General features: G+C 31.8%; 1 long non-coding RNA gene across 1 annotated transcript; it reads right to left on the bottom strand.

The window, feature by feature from the left end:
• Positions 1-5,863: 5,863 nt before the first annotated feature.
• LOC145051327 (uncharacterized) lies at positions 5,864-7,430 on the bottom strand. The gene is made up of 3 exons (XR_013683542.1): positions 7,058-7,430; positions 6,716-6,964; positions 5,864-6,141 (listed from the first exon to the last, which is right to left on the bottom strand). It is a non-coding gene; the product is annotated as an uncharacterized LOC145051327 (long non-coding RNA).
• Between the last annotated feature and the right edge of the window lie 312 nt (positions 7,431-7,742).

The following is a 7,742-nucleotide window of genomic DNA, read 5'->3' as shown; positions in this document are numbered from 1 at the left end:
TGTGTGATCCGACGGAAAAGATAGGATAGGGTTTTCATGTCAACGACTAGGGTTAAATACTAACCGATCCCTAGACCAATACTCTCTTAAGGAGCCCAATGTAATTGACCAGAAAGCCCATATGACTTCTAGTCTTTGACTCTTCATAGAAGCTAAGATAGGGCTGTCATGTACGCTAGTAAGTTATTTTTTGTTATAATTTTATAAATAGATAATGATTTAAAAGGCTAATATATTTTTAGATTTGTACATGTTTAGTCATTGGATTTCTTTTTTGTCTATATTTTTTCATTGAATTTGTTGAACTGTTAAAAAAAAAACATCTTTATGGCCTGCTATTAGAGGTTTAGCTAGTTTCCGAAGGCTCCAGCAAGTCTCCGGCCAAAAACACCAAAAAACTTAGATTTATGTGTTTTTCCTCTGGAAAGTCTTAAACCCAAATTAAACATCTTCAAGAACATGATCAAACGAGTTCATCATAAACGATTTCAGATTTGTGCGTGAGTGTGTGTGTGTGTGTGTGTTAGATCTGAACAAATTTCAAACATAAACCCATATGTATGTTCGACTTTCAAACTCAAGAACCCAAACCTAGAAATCAATACAAAACGCTCATAACTCACATGCTCGAGATCTAGAATTCCTTTTAGATGAGCAAAGGTGTTCCAAGCACAAACAGATCCAACAACATATACATGTCAAAGCCTCTGACAAGATTTTCGCTTACATATAAAAAGAATTATAACTAAATAAAATGCAAAGGGAAAAAAAAGGCAACCTACTAAACAAAAGCAATGACGTGCAAAATAGTTAAAAATCATACGTACTATACTAATGTATCATGCATTAGAAGCATCAATGACCTTTCAATTTTAAACTTAATATAATTAATCTATTAACTTAAAATATGTTTTTCAATGCAAAATATTATTTTATTATTGGTAGAATTTTAAAATGACAATTATAATGCATGCACTTGTTTGTTAATTTACATGTCAGTTTAAATCCAATAAGTAAATCAAAATTTTAAAAACTTAGAAAGTATTTCAAATATTATTTTCAAAATATTTAAGAATGTTTACATATTAAATGTAAAACGAAAATACAAATTAAATAAAAAATATAAAAAATTACTTTTTATTATAATTTAATTTTTTCAAAATAAGTGGTTTTTAAATAACTAATATAAAAAATTAAGTTGTGGTAACCTACAAACGATGAAAAACTTATATTGTATAAACTTACAAACAATGGTTAGATATCATGATTGAAATTAAAAATAAAAATAGTAGATAATACATCAAACTCAATTATTATTCTAACTATAATATTACTTTTCCAATTTCAAAGCCAATATGTTAAATTTAATAATTTCAGTTGGATGTAATCTTTTAATGATAACATTTTAAAGTTATTAATCAAATATAATTAATTTCTTAATTTAAATATAATTTCAAATTCAAAATACAAATGGGAACTTTAATAAATTAGAGAAAATTATTAAAAGATATTTTTTAAATTATTACTTTTGTTAAATATAAAGTTAAATATAAAATCTAAACCAAAATTGGTTGGTTTTTTGAACTATTAGCATAATATAATTAACATATGGATATAAATATACATATTAAACAAAATACTTAAATAAAAAGATCGAATATACTTAAAAAATGAATTATTGGTTTTAAAAAAGAATTAAAAACAATTTAAATATTTCAAGTGTAAAAGCTAAATTAAAATATCAAATAAACTTAAGTGTATTGAAATTCTTTTTCTTTTTACATAGTTACTAAAAATAAATTTTTAAATACAAAAAGGGTTAATGAACTAGAAAGGTAACGAACTTTGGTCTTTGTTCACATTAAGGTAACTATGTTTTTTCCGTACACATTTGACCATTAAACTTGTTTGACCTGTTCAAAATAAGGTAATATGATTGGTAATTAGCAGTAATATTACCCTATTATGAACAGGTTAAACAAATTTACTGGTCAAATCTGTACGAAAAAAACATAGTTACCTAAATATGGACAAAAACCAATGTTCCTTACCCATTTTGATAATATTGGGTTCTTTATGTTAAGTGCAAGTAATCATAATATCCATTGATGTTACATGAAATTGGGTTGTCCGATCTTTGTGTATTAGGAGATGGTCAAGTCTTAGGCCAACCCAATTTAGGCTCAACTAGTTAGGGTTAAGTTGTATACGCTTAAGGGGCTAGGTTGTATGTGCTTTAAAGACCTTGCAAGATATCCTAGCCCATGACTAGTCAGGACTGTACTGGGTTAGACCAAGCCTAACCTAATTGTTCACTGACTATAGGAGCTTGATCCCACTTCGCAAGGCACAGTCACTGAGACAGTTCCTATCCAATATTACCAAAACGGTAAGAAACTTTGGTTTTTGTCCATATTTAGGTAACCATGTTTTTTATACACATTTGACTAATAAAATTGTTGGACCTATTCATAATAGTGTAATATTACTGTAATTACTGGTAGGGGTGTCAAAAAAACCCGAACCCGATCAACCCGACCCAACCTGAACCCGAATAAGGTAATTAGGGTTGGGTTTAATAAGGTTAGAACTCTTAATCGGGTTATTCGGGTTGACCCGAAACCCGAATACTAATACATATTTCGTATTTAAACAAACCAGATAGTAAAATTACTATGTATAGAGATGTATAAAATGACATAACTTTCCTCTCTTCTTAATGTAGTACGGTTGTGTTGTAACAGTTTTACGAATTTTATTCATTGTTTACATTACTAATATGGTAAAAGAAACTCCAAAAATTCATTTGGTATACCAACTTTACAATTTAAGTCCCTATACATGTGGATTATGTATTAAAATAGCACAACATAAATTCATCTTACATTTCAACCTCAACCCGACTAACTCGATTAACCCGACCCTACAAACCCGAAACCCGATTAACCCGAACCCGACTAACCCGTACCTTATTAGGGTCAAGTTTCGGGTGAATATTTTTTCTAAAAAAACCCGACTAACCCGACCCGTTTAACCCGAAACCCGATCAGGTAACCCGATTAACAGGCCTAATTATTGATCATATTACCCTATTTTGAACAAGCCAAACAAGTTCAATAGTCAAATGTGAACGAAAAAAACACAATTACCTAAATGTGGACAAATACCAAAGTTTGTTACCTTTCTAGGTCATTAACCCATATAAAAAACCTAAATCGAAATGTCAAATTAACTAAAAATATCAAAAAAAAAAGTATTATTATTTTAATTAAAAATTCTCCAGATAAGTATTGTAGATAAAATGACCATTAATAATAGGTAAGGATAACAAAAAGTTATAGATAAAATTATATTATCTTACAAATAATAATTAATATTCTAAGCGGTCATCATAATCGAATTAAACAAAATGACAAATAACTTTTTGTCTTAAGTGATAAAACTAAGAGTAAATTGAGAAATATAAGTAACCTATTCATAGGCAAGTTGCGGCCTCAGGCAACTAACTAATATGATTCTAATAGATGTTTATCGTTCAAATTAGTTATAATTTAATGTATCAATTTAGTGTCAATAACATAATTATTTCCAGTAGCATATATTTACCGAAAGTGTAACTACATACTTTTATTATATGCAACATGTAGATATCCACCTAGTTTATTGTAAACTTGTCTAAACAATACACGCACAAGTTTTGAGTTGGAGGAAATTAATGACTTAGTGGTGGTGCTAATTGATGAATTCTAGAGTGCTTTTATTCAAGAGTTATGTGATAAGTATCGATCCATCACAACGATGTTATAGGCCTTGAAACAGAATGAAGGTTCGTATAAGATATGTATTTCCCACTTCGACTTATCAAGGTAATGAATAAAGCAAATGGTGCAAGAGATCATTTTTTTTTATAAGGATTGTCAAAATTGTACAAGCCTATCATAGAAATAAATTCAACCACAAATAACTTTAAGGTACAATTGTAATTTGGCCTAAAGATATTGAATTTCATTGTCGAATACGTTTAGTCAATCACTTCACATATTTTTTTGAGATGGGAAATCTAAGCTACTCATACAACGATTGGGAAGCTGATCTGAAAGATTATTGAGACGAGCACAATAATCCGACATGTTGGAGAACTCAGAGAGGCGAATTTTATTGAACTGTTCTTTGAGATAAACAACCCTGGTAGTTTTGTTGTCTTGGTAAATTTCCTAAAGACGAGTCCAAAGCTGACGAGCAGCTGCATTGAGTTTCATGATCGATTGGAGTAACTTAATGGATATGGTGTTGTAAATCCATGATTTTACAATAGCATCAAGACGATTCCATGTTTCTTCGTTTATGCTTGCTGGCCACGGAGTGTTCGGATCAATGTGATCAAGAAGATTGTAAGCACATGTGTGGATGTGAAACAGTACCCACGAAGCATATTGATCGTCAGTCTGATTCAGAATGAGAGGGACGCCATTCTTAATGTTAGTGACAGCGAATGCCGGGTGGTTAGTTTCATGCAACAATCAGAAGATTCGCCTGGTGCTACAATGTTTTATGAGACGGATGTTGGAGAAGAAGAGGGTAGCGACGGCTAGGGCTAGGGCAAGGCTCTGATACCATAAAGAATGGTATTCTCTATTGATTCTTCTCATTATACAAAATCAATTATGAATAGAGAACCATTCCTGTAAATAAGGAAAGGATATACATTGAAAGGATAAAATCAAATACAAAAATATAGAATGTATATATCGTCTAAGAACATTGATCGTTGACTTTTTGACCCTGTTGACTTATGGTCAAATTGCTAGTTCTAAAGTGTAGACTAAGGTGTGACTTTGTGTGATTCGATAGGTGGGTTGTAACACCTATTTCCTGAGGTTGAGCTGGGATTTGTATGAATTTGTGAGAGAGGTGAGTCTTCTCACTATACTGTGTAAGATGGTAGCTGTCTTTGTGACTCTTGCATGTATGTTGGACGGGCTCATTTGTATGTTGGGTACGACCCGTTTGTATGCTATGCGGGGCTCGTTATGATTGGTGGGGCCAAATATGTGGGCAGGACCTGAGGTTACGTATGGTATGTGGTATTTTGATAGACTCACTAAACTTTGTGCTTACAGTTGTGTGGTCAAAACATGTGGTATTTTGATAGACTCACTAAACTTTGTGCTTACAGTTGTGTGGTCAAAACATTTCAGGTTCCTCTGGTTCCAAAGGGAAAGGTCTATCGTGATCGCACAACATCCCCTTGATTTTTATTCCTCATTGTTATTTGAATTTACTCTGATGTTGACGATATTTATATTGTGGTTGGTTTTGGAACATTTGGTTGTATCTTTCTGGGTGTTTTAAAAATGAAATTTTAGCGATATTTTTGGCTCGTTACAACCAAATTGCAATTGAAATTAAAGTGTGTTTGTATTTATCTGACTTTGTCCTTTCTAGCTATGGAATTTACTAGCAAATGCTTAGGAGAGAAGTTTATGATTATGATATGTTATGAATAAGTTATTGTATGTTTAGTTTTGATTTTTTTATTGTGTTTATATCTTTGATATAGTTATTTAATAAGTTTAGTCAGTTATTTTATAAAAAATAATACATAAAAAATAAGGAAAAGATCATTTTTATCATTCTGCACAACAATTAAGATGTTTCAACTAAACAACATTTTAAAATTCAGATCTTCAAAATTTAGACTCTTAGAAATTCAGACCTTTTATAAATTCAAATCTTAAAAATTTAGAACTTGTCAATGAGCCCTAACTCCGATGTAAGTTATTTTCAAAGATCATTGCTAGTTGGTTCCTCAAAAACAATGTAACCATTATTAGTTTTAAAAGTCTAATAATCACTATGGAACCAACTAATTAATTCATTCGATCAGCATTAACCAAGAAATTGTAAAAGTCAATCGGTTAAATGGCATAATTAAGGAACAAAGCTTTGTTGGATTTTATTATAAATGCATACTTTTGTCTATTCTCTTCAAGCATAAGTCAGCTTCACACAGAAGTTCTCAGCAGAACTTCCAATCTTGGTTATTTTCCTCTCTGAATCAACAATAGCCATCCACTGTTTCACCACATCAAGTAGCTTCATTTCCGGGGCAAGAAGTTTTCCATTCAAGAAGATACCAACCTGTTCAGATTATTAAAATACAAGTCATTACAGAAAGTATTTTTGTGATACAAAAACAGGAAAAAGAAGAACAAATACATGTCTATGAGACTGTGATGTCCTTGATCTATTAGTAAAGTCTATATTTGCTGAATCTCCATGGAAAAAGAACAATTAACGGACAACTGAACTCTAACAAAAACTGAAGTTTTTTAGGCATACAAAAATCAAGTTATTGTATGTAGTTAAGAATCGCATGGTTCAATGTTTATGCAAGAACACATAAAAAACGCAAAACAAACTCTCTAACAGTTTCATGTTTTTTAGTTATTAGATTTACATGGGGACAATTTCCTTTGCCTATGAAATATTGTTCATTATAGCAATTTGTGCATGATACATTGAAAGCTGCATATTTCAAGGCACTTTGTCCCCTCAGCACTTCAAAAGGAGTTTACATTTACTAAATTATATATGTTTAAAAACGTATAACTAAAATCCACTCAGTGGAGATCATGAGAAAAGAACGATACTTCTTTGATGAACGGAACCGAACTTATATGCAATTAATTGAATCAGAAAAATTACAAGATACCTCCTGTTGGCGAACATGCTTAAGTTGCAAACGATATACTTCATGAGAATAGACACATCTGGATTACAGTTCCCCTCCATGCTAGAATAATTTGTTTTTAATCAGTACATGCAAGTTACAATGACCAATGTCAAAAATTTATTAACTAATGAACTGGTGAATTATATGAACATTAAACAACATTATACTGAAAAGGCCATTATCTGTAAGTATGGTTCCACTAGAAGTTGCAGAGTGTTCTTTTTGTTCCTACGTAATCAAAGACAAGAAAATAAAAAAGATAAGATGGTGAAGATACTATTAGCTATATGATTAAATTTAAAAGGGATCTTTATAGCTCACTGATCACAGGAAGGAGTTAAACTGAACCAAGCAGAATGCTTCTTTTTTGCTGGATTCAGATGCATTCCAGCGTCAACCACATCTTGTGGACAGATCCTGTTCCAAGAAGAAGGTTCAAGTACAACAATATTTTGCTGCTTATTTCTCCTCTTTCGTTTTTTGATTACTGTCCTCACATCCGTAGATGATTGATCTTTAGATTTGGAAATCATGGCATTTTCATGGACTTGAGGTGCGGGTCTTGGTGGGGAGGCGATAGTAACCCCCTTACTATGGTATCTCAATGGCAACTCCCACATATCGGTCCCTTTAGCTGGTAAATCAATCATTTTCTCCTTCCCCTTGTTGCTGGTTACAGCCTTCTTGGACGGCTGAAACTGGCATATACATATTGAAGCCAACAAAAAGAATTTTGGATTAGGTCTACAGGTCTAGACTTTACCAATCTGAATGCTAAAAATGACTTATGACTATATAATCAGATATATCAATGACAATTTACCTTCTTTCCTTGATTATCCGGTGAGTTTAATTTGATCTTCCAGAAGAATCTCCAACTTATAATTGCTATTTATTTGTTCTTCTTTGGCGCTTGGGTGTAAACATACGGAGAGCCGGCGATAATAATAGCAATCATCAACGACATGCAGAAGGTAAAACGTTCTATAATCGACAAGACGATGGA

The sequence above is a fragment of the Lactuca serriola genome, chromosome 5, assembly GCF_051521515.1.
Source record: "Lactuca serriola cultivar US96UC23 chromosome 5, Lser_US96UC23_V15, whole genome shotgun sequence".
Classification (NCBI taxonomy): domain Eukaryota; kingdom Viridiplantae; phylum Streptophyta; class Magnoliopsida; order Asterales; family Asteraceae; genus Lactuca; species Lactuca serriola.
The sequence above is the reverse complement of the archived record's forward strand: the minus strand, read 5'-3'. Positions and strand labels throughout refer to the sequence as shown.